Genomic DNA, 17,552 nt, shown 5'->3' with positions numbered 1-17,552 from the left:
TTGCTGATTCGACTTGCCATTGATGATTCCATCTACTTTCCTTTCACTTCTTGGAAATTAGCGTCGAATAGGTTTGTGTAACATTCCTTTCAATACGTTTAAACAGCATGCACATACGATATCTATGATTTACATGGGCACATTTTAATAATATGTTTTCAATTAGGGGAATTCGCTTGGTGAACACTCTCTAGACCTGCTAGTGTTTGGCTAAACGAGGAAGAATGGCCTTTTTCTCTTTTTAATTTTTTGAGGATTCTTGGGATTCGGACCACTGCTGATTCGGACCAAATTATGAGCCGATTCGGACCAAATGCCAACATGACTTGGATCACGTGAATATTTGAAGAAAAAAAGGAAAACACTTAACTAATTTGTATCAGTAGTTATTAGTATTTTCGAAAGCATAGTAGAACAATGTAAAAGATTGATTTTCATCTCTTAAATTTACATAAGAAAGTTCTATATAAATTTCTAGCCGAAATTCTGAGCAAAATATAGAGATGAGCTTTCGCATTTAGATTTTTTAAAACCAAACTTAATTTTCAATGTCTACAAAACAGACAGTTATTCTTTGAATTAATATCTTTGAAAAAACGTTTTCAAACTTCTCATAAATGCGGCCAGTATGACCCACTATCAAAAATACTAAGCAGTCATGCATATTAACTGCCCCATGGCTTTCATTGATTTCTCATGCAAATCACGTTTTCTTTGCATTATATTTACCACATAAAATGTTACTGATGAGTAAAAAATATTTACACTTTTACTGTTACCGTTGAAAGCTTATCTTCCATTAAAATCCCGAACCAGTAAACCAACTTACGTTATATTAATTCTCGCCTTTGAAACATTATGCAAATAGTAATGAAAGTAAATACTTAATTTTTAAGCTCGTTATCAAATCCATTAAAAGCGTGATTTCAGAACACATGTTGTATTATATTAACTATTTTAATAGAATAAATTTTCCATATAACTAAATATCACAAAGTTAAAATAAACCTTATATTTTGTGTTGTAGAATAGTAATAAATTCAGCAAATTGGAAAATGTCAATAAAAGTGTCTTTTAAAAGCAACATTGATCATACTGGTTTTTTAAATTGATAGATGATCTAACTATTATTGTTTGCAATTAAAATTATTATGGGTTTATTGATGTGGAACACTATTGATCAACTGTTGATAATATGATGAGAAAATTTTGTCAGCATTGATCAAACAGGCACTCCTTCAAACATGGGGAAGAAACACTTTTGTCATCATTCTCAACAGAGATAACGCTATTTCCATAACGTTATCATTTTGTTTAGTATAATTAATAAGATGTCCACATGATTAGCAGAAAATGGACATTTAATATTGACATATGATCTGGTGTTGAACTGAATCATAAATTTAATGCTTTGAAAATATTTAATTATTAAATTGGAAAAGCAAAGATTGTCTTTCAAGATCTCGTTTGATTCAGTGCACTTGTCAAATAGTGAGAAATATAATATATTAAACAACCATAAATGTCACATTTGTATCTAACACAAAACTCTATAGTTCATATGGTCCGAACCAGCCCGCAACATGGTAGAAATCAACCGGACTCTTGGTTCGAATGAGACTGGTCAAAAACAGCCTGCACCCAGACGACGATGCAATGGTTGGGAAGTCTTGGGAAGAAAAAAAAAGAAGTAGACATCTTATGTAACACTTCTTTCATACTGGAATTTATCCTCATTTTGTCAGGATGTAGTACCATCTTGACCACTGGACGATGTGGTGTTGTCAAGGGACTAACTTATTCAAGTTTTTTTTTCGGGGTTGGGGTACTTTGGTTGTGGTATTGGGAATCCCATCTTAATAGGGAATGAATAACCACAACTCGACGTGGAAAGAAATTAATGCTACTTTTATATGTTTATATTTTAGGCATACGAAAACGAGGAAGGCGAAGTGTAAACTACTGGACCTCCTACTTGACATCAGTCATGAAACAGATCCGTAATAAATCTGAAATTATCTAAGGCAGTAGACTTTAAATCAATCTGTAAATACGCCTGTGGCAAATGAGTGGCATGGTCATAAGCATAATTCAGCCAGTGTTCCTAGTTATTTAGTCAATAATTGGACTCGAGATTTGTCTCTAGGACATTTAAACATCACCACGTAATGAACAGTGAAAGTGATCGTGTGCTGCACTTTCTTTTGTTGAAATAAATTGAGAGTAATGTATATAATACTTGCATTGTGACTATATCCTTTAAATATAAACCAATGATTAACTTATTCATATCCTAATACTTCATTGAAGATGAGACAAGTTTGACCCCAGACAGACACAACCCATTGTCTTCTACAAACGAAGTAGATTATCGTTGATTTTCTTTTAGTACAGATTAAGCTGACTGCAACTGTATCCAACGTAACACATTGCGTTATGTATGATGATCGAACAAAAGTAAAAAGTGCTCGATTAAACAATTGCTAAATTCGGCTTTGCGTGAGCCATTTGGTCCAGCAATCAACGTGTTAAAAGGAGACCAAAGATACAGCATCTCCCACCTTTGACAATCGCAGGTAGGAATATACATGAATTTAACGTGTTTGCTGATACGAGGTGGAGTGCACCACATATCTTACATTCGTTCTTTAGATTATTGTCCTATATCGCTTGCTCTGCTCATTGTTTGCTCTCGTTTGCATGCTGTTTAATTTATGCGATTATCTGCTATTACCGTGCCACCAGAGCCAGCCGCAGGAAATAATGGCGCACCGATTGCCATCGCACCTCTTCTGTATCCTTTCACAGAAGCAGCATAATTAGTTTTGTTTAAAATCTGTGTTCAGTTTCCTATTTTGAGCGGATCTGTCGAAAACCTCTTGCCAAACATGTGACAATCACACCCGAATCGAATATTCTTAAGTTGTGAATTTTGCTACTTTTTAGCAGTTTTATTATTTATGGCGAACAATGAATACTTGAATTTTCCGAAAAGGTGTTCTGAATCAAGTGGGTTTACAGTAGCCGTTGCTTTTTGTGATCCACTTTGATTACCTCCTTACCTCCCACTAGTATGGATGTTGATACCGTAGACACCATATATAAAAGACCCATTTGTGCAGATGTGCCGTAAAAAATCAAACCAAACCAAAATGTTTGTGAGATGACAAGGGAAATAGCTCAGAAAAGGTGTGACACTATAGGAAACCATAATACAAAGCCACACATCTGAACTGAAACTTGTTTTTCCTACTTGTCTATTTTGATTTGATTTTTCTTCCTGAATGAACACGTAAAAAGCAATTTCACATTTTTACTACATACATTAATTTACTGGTGAAATAACTCAGAAAGGGCGCAACACGATAGAAATCTAGAATACAGAGACACAGGAATGAACTAAGCTCGTTGATTTTCTCTACGAATCTCTTGATCGTTAATTTCTGTGATTTTAGTTTCCACATTTGATTACAGAAGCCCCAGAAAATATAACCGTTATATCTACAATGATATTTTAAGATTTCTTGTCGCATGTTTGAATATATCAATAAGAGAATCTGACATCCAATCCTCGATTTCATCGTTTTTGTGAAGAATGATCCAAAATGAACCGTCCAACATGTGAAAAAAATTATGACGAAAGATATTATGACACATTTAGCTCTTTAACCATTTCTCTCCTGGATCTCAATTTCATAATCATTTGATATATTCAGGCAGATTATTTTCACATCTGATGTCTCTTCCTGTTAAATAGATTTTGTAAACTCCATAATGATTTATACCGAAAAGGTATTAAAATTTGACAAAAGCGCCTGGGATAAATTATATTTAGTGTGGGACTATCCATAGATGATCAGAGATGCTACGATGTGCTTAAAGATTTTGACCTCGATGGATTTATTAATAATCTCTTAGCATATGATGATATAATGCTGGACAAACAATCAATTCCAACTTGGACATTTTCTCGATCGAGAGAGAGAGAGAGTTGTTGTTGTTGTAGGGTTTAACGCCATTTTTCAGCACACGATAGGCTATACATGGCGGCCAGTATTAATGGTGGAGGAAGAACCCGGGAAAACCCCGGAAAGAACCACCGACCCACGAGAAGCTACTGGCAAGCTTTCTCGCTTTAGCCGAATCTGAGACTCGAACCCACGCAGACAGAGGCGAGATGGCAATGATCCGTAACGGAGAGCGCTTTAGACCACTCGGCCACTCGGGGGCCCCCGAGAGAGAGAGAGAGAGAGAAAAAAGAAAAAAAAAACACTGATGGTATATATCTTACTCAGCGATATACACAAATATCTAAAGTGATCAGAGATAACTGCAATATTTTAGTTCTGTTTAATGGAGTCCATACATATACTCTGCGAAATATTCATCAGACTTGGTGTAGTGTGGACGGGACTGACACTCTACTGAGGAAAAAGAATTTACAGGAATGCAAGACAATTTCTTCCTTTTAACTGTCGAATGTTGAACCCATCTCAGATAGTCTTTAATATACGACATTTTCAGTGGTGCACATACCGGACATCAGCTTGCCACAATTTTCACTGAAGAGAAGTAAACATCAATAAGAGTGTTTTGGTGAAAACCCCATAATGATAACACAATCACGGGATGTAGCGACAAGGTTTTGAAGACAGCCGTGGTAGCCATACTGGATGTACAACTGGTAAAATTGTTATTAGGACCAACTAGGTATCACAAGAAAACCCCATGCTGAAATAGGCATCCATTTAGGAGGAGTAGATATGTTCAAGATTTGACTTCCACTCAGAAGTAGCAATGAAAAGTCTTTCAAGATGGCTATTGTGGTGGCCATATTGGTTGTCAGATAAGTACCATTCAAGTCCAACTAGACACCATAAGAAGTCATTTAGTGAAAACCACATGTTGATAGAATTATCAATTCGGGAATAGCAATAATTAGATTCTCAAGATGTCTGTTCGGCATCTTTTTTTTAATGACCAGCTGGACATCATAAGAAGTCTTCTGGTGAAACTCCTCAGTATGACTTTCTTCTCAGGTAGACTTGTGATAACACAATTGTTATAATAGCTGCTATATTGGATGTCAGATCGATTCTTTTCTTTAGGACCCACTAGATATCTTCAAAAGTCTTTTAGTGAAAACCCTTTGCTGTTGTTACCTTAGATTTAGGAGAAATAGCAATAACAAGATTTTTGTTAACATGGCTACAATGGAGGACATATTTTATGTCCAATCGGCACTTTTGGTGCAGTCAAACTGGATATCAGATTCGTACTATATTTTCTGGTGATCCATCTTTTTCATTCCTCTTATTTTCACCATTACTTTCATGTCTTTCTCTTTTGACTACTATTAAGAGAATTAGCTTAAGTGCGTCTTCCTCATCCTTTTCTTCATTTTCTCATTTACATAATCGCTTTCATTTGGAAAGACATATAATAGGGCTGGCCAAAACTCAAATAAATGGTACAATTCCCAAGGAATAACCACCTTATACATGCATGCTTTATAACTCATCTTGCAGCAGCTTAAGCTCTTGTTTTCTTTCATTACTTTTCTAAATATCAGTTAGAAGATTACCAATAGCCACTTCTAACTTCCAGGCAGCCTTTCTTGCTCGATGTTAATCTAAAAGTCAATTTATTATTAGTAAACATTGCTCCGGTGGCCGAAGTGTTTAGAACGTCTGCCTCAGATGCAGGAGGTCGCGGGTTCGAACCCTGACCAAGTCATACCCAAGACTTATAAATATGGTACTAGCAGCTGCCTCGCTAGGTGCTCAGCATTAAGAAGTTATTGTTAGGGCTGGTCGGCCTGGTGTCAGAATAATGCGACTGGGAGGGACTTGATGCTACGTATCTCTATAAACTGCCACACTGCAGAGATCGAAGTGATGTTTAAAAGTTTTCAAGCTAAGTTATAAATCCAATCCACACACATATTATTACTAAGCAGGCTTTTAATTTTATCTATCAAATGGGTATGGTCATTACTAATATCGAGCAATCTGAGTCTTTTAAACTACCAAGTACTTTTGACGGTTGTTAATTACTCCTAACACATTAAAATAATCAAGATTTAAAAAGACAAGAAAAACTTTTCATAAAACTAGGATCTCAGACTGCAACTTCGCATTAATTAACTATAGTTCTGAATTCAGCAACGTATATTCTGTTCAAATATATTTATAACTGTATATAAATTTATATACACAAATGGTACCATTTTTAAATATAGGAAGCAGCTCCCTTAAGAATTCCCATCATCGCTGACGTATTATCAGCATCAAAGCCAACCACAATTCTGCCAACTCATTTCATAATTTATTAAATTCAGTATCAAAAAAATGTAAGCTACTATTATGGTAATGAAAGATCATGGCAACAATGCGAGTTCAACGTATTATGACCACTGATATGCTATAGTTTTTTTTTTTTTTTTAAATAAAAAAGAGGTAAATACAAGATTTCTTTTGTTCATGCTAATCATACTGTTTTGCAATTTTTTAACCTGTGATCATCAGTTTTAACATAGGCAGTGTATTCTGTACCAGGTAAGAAAACTCCATGCTATCTGAATAAACATGCCATATACATGTATATACTCAGTTATAAGTAGTCAAACTGCAAACAACAAAGATACTGATCTGCCATAGCTTGTTGCACTGCAGATCCAGGTCTATGTTGTTTGTTCTACTGATTACTCGTATCAATCTGTCAGATCTGGGTCTGTGCAGTTTTCAGTTGGACTTCTATTACGGTATGCATTTATTAGACTCGTGTCTGCACTCAAAAAAACTTTGATGTAAAAAGTAGTGATCTTAGTATCTGAATTTAACTTGCAAGATAACTCACTGTACTTTTTTTTCAAGCGCATTTTGATGTCACACTCTGCACTGTGACTCATAATTACATCCACTTCATAAATCATGCAATGAGAGTGGCTAAGTAGTCTAAAGCGCTCTCCATTACATTTCACTGCCATCTCACCTCTGCGTGGGTTCGAGTCTCGGATTCGGCTAATGTGGGCATGTGAGACAGCATGCCAGGAGCTTCTCGTGGGTCGGTGGTTCTTTCCGGGGTTTTCCCGGGTTCTTCCTCCACCATTAATACTGGCCGCCATGTATAGCCTATCGTGTGCTGAAAAATGGCGTTAAACCCTACAACAACTCTCTCTCTCTCTCTCTCTCGATTGAGAAAATATCCAAGCTGGAATTGATTGTTTGTCCAGCATTATATCATCATATGCTAAGAGATTATTAATAAATCCATCGAGGTCAAAATCTTTAAGCACATCGTAGCATCTCTGATCATCTATGGATGGTTCTTCCTCCACCATTAATACTGGCTGCCATGTATAGCCTATCTTGTGCTCAAAAATGGCGTTAAACCCCACAACAACAAAACAATAATTCTAAAATGCATTGAATAAACTTTAGTCCTGAGATAGATATTATGTCTTTAATAGCTTTTATAATTAATGCATTCTTTAATATATGACAGCACATACAGATTTACACCTCAAGTTGTTTTAAAATCATATTTTTAATACATCTTCTAATGTTAGCTAGTTTGAGCCAAACTGTCAATGGCCAACCAAATAGATGTATTTAATTTTGTAACATTCTAGCATCTACATCCGAATGATTTTAATGATATATCTCAGCCATTTGTTTTGGGTCTTGTCTCAACACATAGTGTACTATTTTCGGTTATATATGGTAATGAAACATGAGCTGAAAAATGGCATGTTACCAAGCCAAGTGAACTGTGATCTTTACTGCCTAGTGAGGCAGAAACAAACAAGAGTATGAACACTGAGATGTGAGTTTGCAACACTGGATTGTAGCTCTTGTGTCCAGTACACATGTATGATAGTGACATTGCTTGTCAGTTATTCTTTTGAGTGGAGCTGTAGATTGGATAGGCCTGAAAGTCATTATTGCCAAAAATTAACATAATTATTTATCACTGATCATAAGTTACAGAGCAAGAGTTGTGAGGTTTTCAATAATAATTATCAACTGCAGCCAACAATTTTTTTTTTAAATAAAGTAATTTCTCAGCATATTTTAACTTCTATGTTGTCTAATATTTGAGGGAAGAAAACTGTATATGTTCATTGACCAACCTTTCACACTAGCTCTGTAAAAATGAAACTGATGACGGGGAAAAAACGATTTCCACCAAATAGAAAGTTCAATTATTAAATGAAGGTATTGATTATTAGATTCCCATGTCACACACATTTCACACCTCTGTCAAAAGAGTGGGTTAATTAATTCTCTCTCTCTCTCTCATCCGATTAATTTTAAACTTGATTGATGACACAGAGACCGACAGAAAATAAGAGAAAAATGAATTTTATAGTACAATAAAAGTATTGTTTTGTCTTTTTTTTTTTTAAATGAAAAGAAATTTTTTAAAAAGTTTGATAGGCATAGTCAACATCTGACACCACCTGAAAAATGACCGGTTGTTCCATTTCAAGCTTGTGCAGCTGTCACTGATGATGATACAATGTATCCCCCATACAAGAAAAGGCTCTGTACAAGACAGACTCATTGATAAACAAAACTGGTTACTAATTTAAGCCTGATTTGTACATCAACATGTGATAGTATCAGAGCACTTTCATATCAACACGTGGTATATTCCTGCAGAAATTAATTCTCAGATTTGGAAAACTCTGCATATTGCTATATATACCTCTTCACTGTCACACAAAGCCCTAACAAACTTTATTCTAATTAGGGCTATCCAATACATATATATAGTAATCATCAGCAACTGGCTACAAGATGGCTGCGAGACTACAACAACTTAACAGCCATGATATTGTTTACAAACAGCCACTGCTGGCAGCAGACTTTCCTGGACAAATAAGTCTGTTGTAATATTTGTTTCACTTACAATGATACAGAGACATGATGTACTGGACTATTACAAATGCTACCTCCCTGCTATTTTTAGCACACAATTAATGACTGGCCTGGACTGGACGTCTATAGACGTCACTATCCTGTGCCATAAAAATATTGTATCCACACACACAGCTAGGTGATGTTTGACCATAAATATATGGTTCCTGTATACAAAGGCAGGTGGCATCATCCATAAATATATGGCTCCCGCACTACGAGGGTAAAATCTCTTATTAAGAAAGATAATTTGAGATGTTTTGTGGAACTGGGTGCATGGGTCAAACTCTACAAGTCAAACTGAATTGGAGAGTGTATGCAAACTTAGATATGGAAGAACTTTGAATTTTCACTTCTTGCTCACAGAAAACATAAGTAATAACAATATTTAACTTGTTTATTTACAAGTACAGAAATCTATTACACTTTAAAAGTTTAAATTCAATAGAATTACCACTAAAACAAATTACAGACAGAAAACTTTCTTTAACAATCTTGTGCCTATTACACACTAGTTAATCATAATGTAACAAGAATAATGTCAATGCAGGAGCCATGGAGAGGGTTCATCATTAACTGTTTTATTCATTTCAAAACAATCTTCCTGCTACTGGTAATAGTCACACAGAATATCTACAAGATTTACATTCGGACTCTTACTCTCCATAATAATGAAATCCTTACGGTTTGTCTACAAAACTGGCCACTGCTTGACATGTTACATTTACCATTTCAATAAAGATAACTGAATTTCAAAAATTAATTAAAGACCTGCAGTAAATTTCAATACTTGCCATGAAAAATTGTAAGATTCAACATATAGCAGTTTTCATTACTAGACAATGTGTATTTATTGTTTCGTGTCTGAGATTTAACTGCAACAGCATGAACAATGATTCTGTTACTGGGACTGCCTGCCTGGGTGTGAATATAACAAGCAGAAGGATTACTGTCTTTATATGATCTAAAAAGAAATAAATCAGGAATCATCTCTGTGGCTCCTACTTCCATGATATATGTCACTGCCAGTGAGTTTAAATATTGTTGCCAGTTCATTAAGACTGACCAGTGTGTATTACAACTGTTCAATATGGTTAAAACTGATTATTTTCCTTATTAACATTTTCATGTCATGCTGGACACATACCTCAAGATCAAAAAATTGTGATCATTTATGTAAGGCTAATTGGATGCAGTGTGAAATAAGCATGGTGATCTGTCTGACTGCAGCACCTGCACACAATATGTGAAGCATATTACAGGAAGTCCACCTGAAATTAAAGAAAAGTTGGGAATTAGTACTGGTAAATAATTGTTTTAATCAAAGAACAGTAAAAGAGTTACCTTTTTCATGCTGCTCTAATCTCCTGCAAAGATGTCTTTTAACATGATGGAATAAAATGAACCTTTGTCAGCATATGCAGGGTAAGATCCAGGATACTTTATCTTTAAAGTTTATATTTGGGAAAGAGAATGTTTCATTTTGCTTAATTGCCAATTGTTTGTTTTACTGGAAAAGTATCCTATTTTACCTGGGAACCCCTCAAATCCAATAGGATCCACCACTGATGTGCTGTGTTCTTGCACATCACTGAAAAATGTCAATGCTTTTGTTTGGTAAGAGTTTAAATTTTTCCATACAGCATTTGCCATGTTAGTACTACATGACTGTTTTACTATATAATAATTTTCAAATGTCTCTTATTCCATCAAATTTAAGAATTTGTCAAGTTTAATATGTCAACGTGCTTGTGGTTTTCTACCATTTTCATACCTTCAACAGTTGCTTAATCTGACAGGTATCCACAAAACCCTTATTAATGCAAATTCATCAAATTTTGTACCATGTCACCTCAGTATATATATATATATATATATATATGTAATACTTAAATATACACAGTAAAGATTGTTTATAAGTTCTTGGATAGAGCGTTTCCTCTGTTAAAACATCTTAGATAAATTTCATTGCTAAATTCCTAACTACTGTAACATGTATTCCAAAGGATTTGTTATAACATTCCTTTATTACGACATTTAATTGGTTACAGTTTCTGATTTTTTGGTCTGCCATTATGGTTTTACCACCTGATGCAATGAAGCAAGATAAATAATGGCAGTCAGTACTAAAAAGAAGTCCAATAGCCCGAAATCCATAGGCCTTCTAATATCACATCAGGCGAATCTTGTATCTTATGTTCAAAACAGGCTTGTCAACAACAAAAAATAATTTGCCTGACAGAAACCTGTCAGAATAAGTCTGCTGGTACTGGAACTGTTCCAGCAGTTGCTGCAACCAGTGCTGTGATGCATGGCTGTGTAATGGGATTAATTCTAGCATGTGTACATAACAAATTGTTAATTAATTACCTAACCTTATTGTTGTAAACTGGAGAGTTGAGGCCAAATGCTGGATTTTTTTTGAGGTGTCAAAAGTAATAAAGAGGTCAAACATTGTCCATGATGATTTTGGAGTCTATCATTAAAAATTGGCTGTACTTTTGTGGACATGAGATAAAAAGGAAAAATCGATCAAAAATGATTTCAGCAGAAACTTGACTATTTTCAGATTAATATAAAACAAACAAAAACTGACAATTTCTTTCCATCCAACTTACTAGTCAAAAAGTTTTAAATGAAGATGGTTTCACATAAAATTGTTTTTATGATTCACTGGCTGATGCATGCACATATATTTTGATAATTTGATCAGATGGTAAAACATGCTGATTTGTCATTTTTTTTCATCATAATAACATATGTGTGTGTGTGTGTGTGTGAGTTGGATTTTTAACATAGCTTTAACAATTTTTCAGTCATATTGCTACGATGTCTGCTGTGTGACAGTTTATAGTGATGTCTAGCACTGGGGCATCAAGCTGTAGACATGTAGCATAATGTCCCACCCAGTCACATTATCCTGACACAAAGCCAACCAATCCTAACACTAACTTCTTAATAATGCTGAGTGCCAAGCAAGGCTGCTGTTAGTACCATTTTTGTAAGTCTTTAATATTGATATAAAGTACATCAAACATTTTGAAAAATTAATAAATTTGGATATGTTTCTCGGTTTTATTGACCTAAATCCCAGTACCCTCTGAAACATTATTAACAATCTTTACTATATATATATATATATATATATATATATATATATATATATATATATACATACATACATATAAGCATATATTATATACGTACATATTAATTAAACTATCATTTGCAAAAGTTTCTGTGGATACATGCTCTGCTAAACATTTATGATGGAAATAACAATCACTTTTCAGTGACAAAAGGTTGTTTTCTTTCTTTCCTTTTCTTTGTCAATAAAATAATTTCTGCATCAAAGCATACCATGAAATAGATTTTGTGGTTAAGGTAATAGAAAAAAAAATATAGTTGTGGGAGCAGAGTAATTTGTCTATGCATGTGTATCTTTAAATAATAACCATCTGTATAAAAGTTCAACGACCATCAAGCTTTCTGTCAAATTTGGTCAAATTCTGTTGTGCAGTTTTTGAAAATTAATTTATTAATTTATCTATTTTTAGTAATGGCAGCCATATTTGATGGCAGATCTGCATCAATTAAACAGCTGAAAGATCTTCATGCCCAGATGCTTCCTGTCAAATCTGGTTAAATTCTTTGAACAATTTTTCTATACTGAGTAAGAGCTGCAATATCTGAAGACAGACTGGAATTAGTTCAACAAATTTGAAAGAGCTTCATATAAGGATGCTTTCTGAAAAATTTGGTCAAATTCTGTTCATTAGTCTTTGAGAAGAAAAAGGTAAATGTGAATGAACTGATGATATAGAGTGGACAAGGGTTCATACCATAAGCTCACTTAACCATACAACCAGGTAAGCTAAAAACTGCGAGACAGTGATTGTAAAATGGACTGAAAGATGGACTGTTGACACAAGATGGCAGGGTATAAAAATTCTTTGTCAAATAGGCTTCCAAAAATTACAATGAGCAATAAAAATTAAAAATGTGGTATGAAAGCTCCAATCAGCATCCACTCTATACATTTTCTATGTTAGAGTCAGTCTATCATAGCTGAGAGTTCTTGTGATTATTATTTCCATCATTTTATCCCCTTGTAAAAGAGCTTTACATATGGAACAGAGACAATGATGACTGGCTGATAATGAAGTATTATTCCATCACTGTATCAAATTGATAAATAAATGATTAATCATTACCATCATTACATCAAAATTAAAATAAAAAATTCATGCAACACTATCACAGTCACTAACCTCTGAGACTGGTCTTCTGTTGTTTATTTTCTCAGAGTGTCTGTAAAGTACTACACAGAATGGTAAACTAGACAATTGTAAATACAAGCTCACTAACCTGAGGGTCTTCAATACTGACCATGGGCCCTGAGTAACCAAAAGCACAAGAAAAGCTATTAGAAATGGGAGTGTTACAAAGTGCCCCACTAACTACAATTTGCTCCTTATGGCTTTAACTAGAGGTACTTGTGCTGAGAAACTGAAGTATGGAGAAAATAGGTATTATGGGACCACGACTCCTCAAATAATAATGTGGAATGCTTGAAATCAAGCTCCTTCAAAGATGCATTAACACAAGCAACATCCCATGTAAATATATAAAGTTGATTGGCATGGGCCATAGCCCTAGATGAGACAAAACCCAAAAGATGCATCTAGGTCAGGCATATGCAACCTACAACGCATGGCCACATCCTGCCCATGATATTGTTTTACCTGGTTACCTTTACATCATACAATGGCTTTAAAACTGCTATCCCATCCACATCCTAGAGGAAGTTGCACATGCCTGATCTAGGTAACTGAAACAATGTCCACATCAAATTGCATCAGAATATGCTGAATGGTTCTTGAGCTATGCTGATTACAAGCAATATCCCATGTTAGATAAGGGCCATAACTCTGTCGAAAATGGTGTTGACGAGACAAAACCATAAAATACACATCTTTGTCTGGTGATGTGATGTGATGTGATTTTGATTTTTAACGTAGCTTTAACAATTTTTCAGTCATATCGCTACGATGTCTGCAATGTGGCAGTTTATAGTGATGTCTAGCACTGGGACATCATGCCACAGACATGTAGCATGATGTCCCACCCAGTCACATTATCCTGGCACCGGGCCGACCAGACCTAACACTAACCTCTTAATGCTGAGCGCCAAGCGAGGCAGCTGTTAGTACCATTTTTGTAAGTCTTTGGTATGACTCGGCCGGGGATCGAACCCACGACCTCCCGCATCCGAGGCGGACGCTCTAACCACTAGGCCACCGGAGCGGTCACATCTTTGTCTAATAGACAATGTTATAGCCACATCCATCTGAATAAAGTGAATAGTTATTTGGCTTGCAAGCAACATTCCAAATTTCCATGTAAAAACAAGAATTTTGTTTTGTTTTTCCTTGACACAGGGCATAGCATGAAGATTTTGAGTTTGATAAACACAGGTCACAAATCCATCCAAATTGGTGTAGACAAGATTGAATTTATTAAACATAAACACAAGAATATCAGCCAATATTTTAACCAAATTTCATCAGAGATGTTGAACAGTTCTTGAGCTATACCTATCACAAAGAATACCTCATGTCAAGGGCCATAATCCTTTTCTAGAATGGATTTGACAAAATCCATAAAAGGTACATCTAAGTTGATGAGAAAATGTACATACCAAGTTGCATTAGAATATATTTAATGGTGTCTGAGTTATGTTGGTTCAAAGGATCTGCTATTGTGGAAATTTAGACTTGATGGAGACAGTACATTAACTCTTATATCCGGACATGAAAGAATTAAACATTTGCAAGGCACACCAACCTATAATAGGCAATATACCTACTATTTGGCATCCAATTTAATGTAAGGAGTGCATAGCTTGGTGGTTACAAGAAATGCAGACAGACAAAAAATGTATTCATGTAGGGCCCTAATTAATGGAATGGATAAAATGAGTCCAGAATTCAGCTCACCTGTAAATAACTGCAACAAGCAAATCATCTAAGACAAGTGGCGCTAATACTTACTTGTAACATAATAGAACAAAGGTGCTCCAACAGCCACATTCACAGATAAATAAATGAAAACCAAGCTCACTTCCGTAAGTCTTGACTTTGAGGATGAATTCATAATAAATCTTTTGATACTTATTATTTACAAAATATACAGTAAGTTCTCAAATCAATTTTTTAATGCTGATTATTTACAAGGTAAAGCAGTAACACAACATTAAACCTAGATTTAACACACGCTTGCCATCTTGGATCCTAAAATTAACATATTGACTATATATCTGATCTTATGAAAGTTTCCTTGGTTGTAAAATGCTGAAGGTGAAAGTACATACTAAACTTAAAATGTGTGATGAAACTCAAATCAGATAATTGAGACTGGATGTAATTTAGTTGCCCTTCAACACGTAATAATCGGATGAGAGCAAGACTGCTCACCTGTACGTAAATTAGTTGATATAATCATGATTTTTATCAGCAACAAGTGACTGAATGATCTCTTTTGGAGCAATCAGTGTTCACTTTTTTTAAACATCCTAGCTATTCACAAATGACTTTCAATAACACAAGTGGTGACTTGAGTATGGTAAAGTCATGTAAAAACCCAAAATAACTGAGAAACTACAGGAAAAAAATAACACTGATTCAAAGATCACTTGTTATATATATTTAAAATCAAAATTTGTCATGAAAATATGTCATGAATTTGTCCATATACCAATAAAAAAAATGGCTCATATTCAATAAATTAGAAATACCTTTGTATTTGGCCACAGCAATGTCAGGTTACACTCAGTTGAACACGTGAGGTCATAAATACCTGTTAAATGCTGCCTTTTTTGTGCACCATGTACAGTGTATAGAAATACCTTTATGGGTGTCACAGAATTAAACGCTTAATCTTCTAAGTCCAGTCCCGGCATATTTCATTCCTGTGGCAAGCTGCTCCATCTTTATCTGGCATTATATTCGGATGGAGAGACTTGATACGAAGTAAACTGAGATTTTTCAGAAAACATTGCTTAGAGCTGGGCATTTCTTTATTTGCTAAAGGCAGAATATACTTAATAAAATATGAGGTTTTTTTGGTTTACATTTTAAGATATCCCTAGATTTTGTGCATCAGATAAAACAGTTCTCTTCAATTATTGACCAACAGAATTATTTTTTGTGCATATTACTTTTTTCATGAAGATTTGATGCAAATCTTTTTTAAAGACTCCAACAATGTACTGTGTTACACGTACATTCAACAGAATAAGTACACATGGTAAAGATATACATACTGACTAAAGCTGGACATTCTGGAAACCTGTAGTTACAACACTATACAGCCCACCACACATGAACAATAAGATCCCAGCTGACAGCTAAGAATTTGCTTTTGGCAATAATAGGAATAATTTATACTTGTATAATACCATAATTCCCTTTGTATCCTAATATTTTATAATAAAGTCACTCTCTGATACAGACTGCAGGAGACATTTTAAGGCATTTTTAAAAAATAAATTAACATATTGATTGCAGTGGTAGTAACGCTGCAAGTGGGCCTGTATAATCTTGAACTTGGGCATAGGAATTAATCTACTCACTTCAAGAACAAATCTACTTCATGAAAGACAGTTGTGTTCAGTGTAGAACTTAGAAGACTTGGTTCTATTTATGAATGTATCTAAATGTAATTTATTAATTGCACTTGTGAAGTTAAATAAATGGCCATACATATTTGGGTTTCTGTACTGACCAACCTGGAGCCTAACATTGCAGGGTGCCCCTATTTTTAAGTTGTTGTAACCAACATAATTTTATGAAGGAATGATTAGAAAGGGAGTACTTGATAAAACTCAGCTTTTTAAGAGGCTAACATAAAAATATAAATGTTTCACAAAAATAATTATTTGATATTACATTTTGGCATTTCAAGTAAAGCCACAAACATAATGCTCATAATCCCAGAGAATACATGTGATAAATGGGCCCATGGTATTATCTTCAATCAAGTGGCAAGTGAGCAGATGCCTTTGTGAAACCTCAAAAGTACATAAAGTGCAACCATACAGTACCAGTGATTTCTAGTACTGCTTACTTTAGAGTGCAATCTGATGTAAATGAATTACACATCATATAGGATCAAATTATTCAGTTCATTTTGTAGTTTTTGGTGGTCTTTAGATAAATTAAGAAAAGTTGATTTTCAGGACTGCTGTAACCATTTGCTGCAGGTGTGCCTGCATTTCAGCTTATTGTAAAAAGTACTGACTGGTCATAACTGGTGCATACACCCCACCCACCCCATCCAAAAAACAAAAACAAATATGGACTTATCTGGCAAATACTATAGCAAGTCAATATTATAGATTACTCATCAATTGCATAGCAGTCCTACTTACACTACAGAGTTGTCTGAAGTGACTTTATTCAAAAGTTACAATGTGAATGTCCAGAATTTTACCTGTTCTGACCTTTTCAATATAGAGGACCTGTAAAACGTACACAGACTGTACAAGCACCTGCAGCCATGTAAATTTGTGTAACTTTTTGTCCTGTGAAATTTGAGTATAAATGGCTGAGTTTTTTTAGAGAGCAG

General features: G+C 34.7%; 1 protein-coding gene across 1 annotated transcript in view; it reads right to left on the bottom strand.

The window, feature by feature from the left end:
• Positions 1–9,307: 9,307 nt before the first annotated feature.
• LOC149803558 (luc7-like protein 3) overlaps positions 9,308–17,552 on the bottom strand; it is a 48,508-nt gene continuing 40,263 nt past the window's right edge. The window contains exon 11 of the mRNA XM_089953290.1: positions 9,308–10,195. The gene's annotated coding sequence lies outside the window, so the exon portion shown is untranslated. The remainder of the gene's footprint in view (positions 10,196–17,552) is intronic.

This window comes from Sinohyriopsis cumingii, chromosome 3, assembly GCF_028554795.1.
Source record: "Sinohyriopsis cumingii isolate HCF-2022 chromosome 3, ASM2855479v2, whole genome shotgun sequence".
Classification (NCBI taxonomy): Eukaryota; Metazoa; Mollusca; class Bivalvia; order Unionida; family Unionidae; genus Sinohyriopsis; species Sinohyriopsis cumingii.
This window is presented reverse-complemented; position numbering and strand designations above follow the sequence as displayed.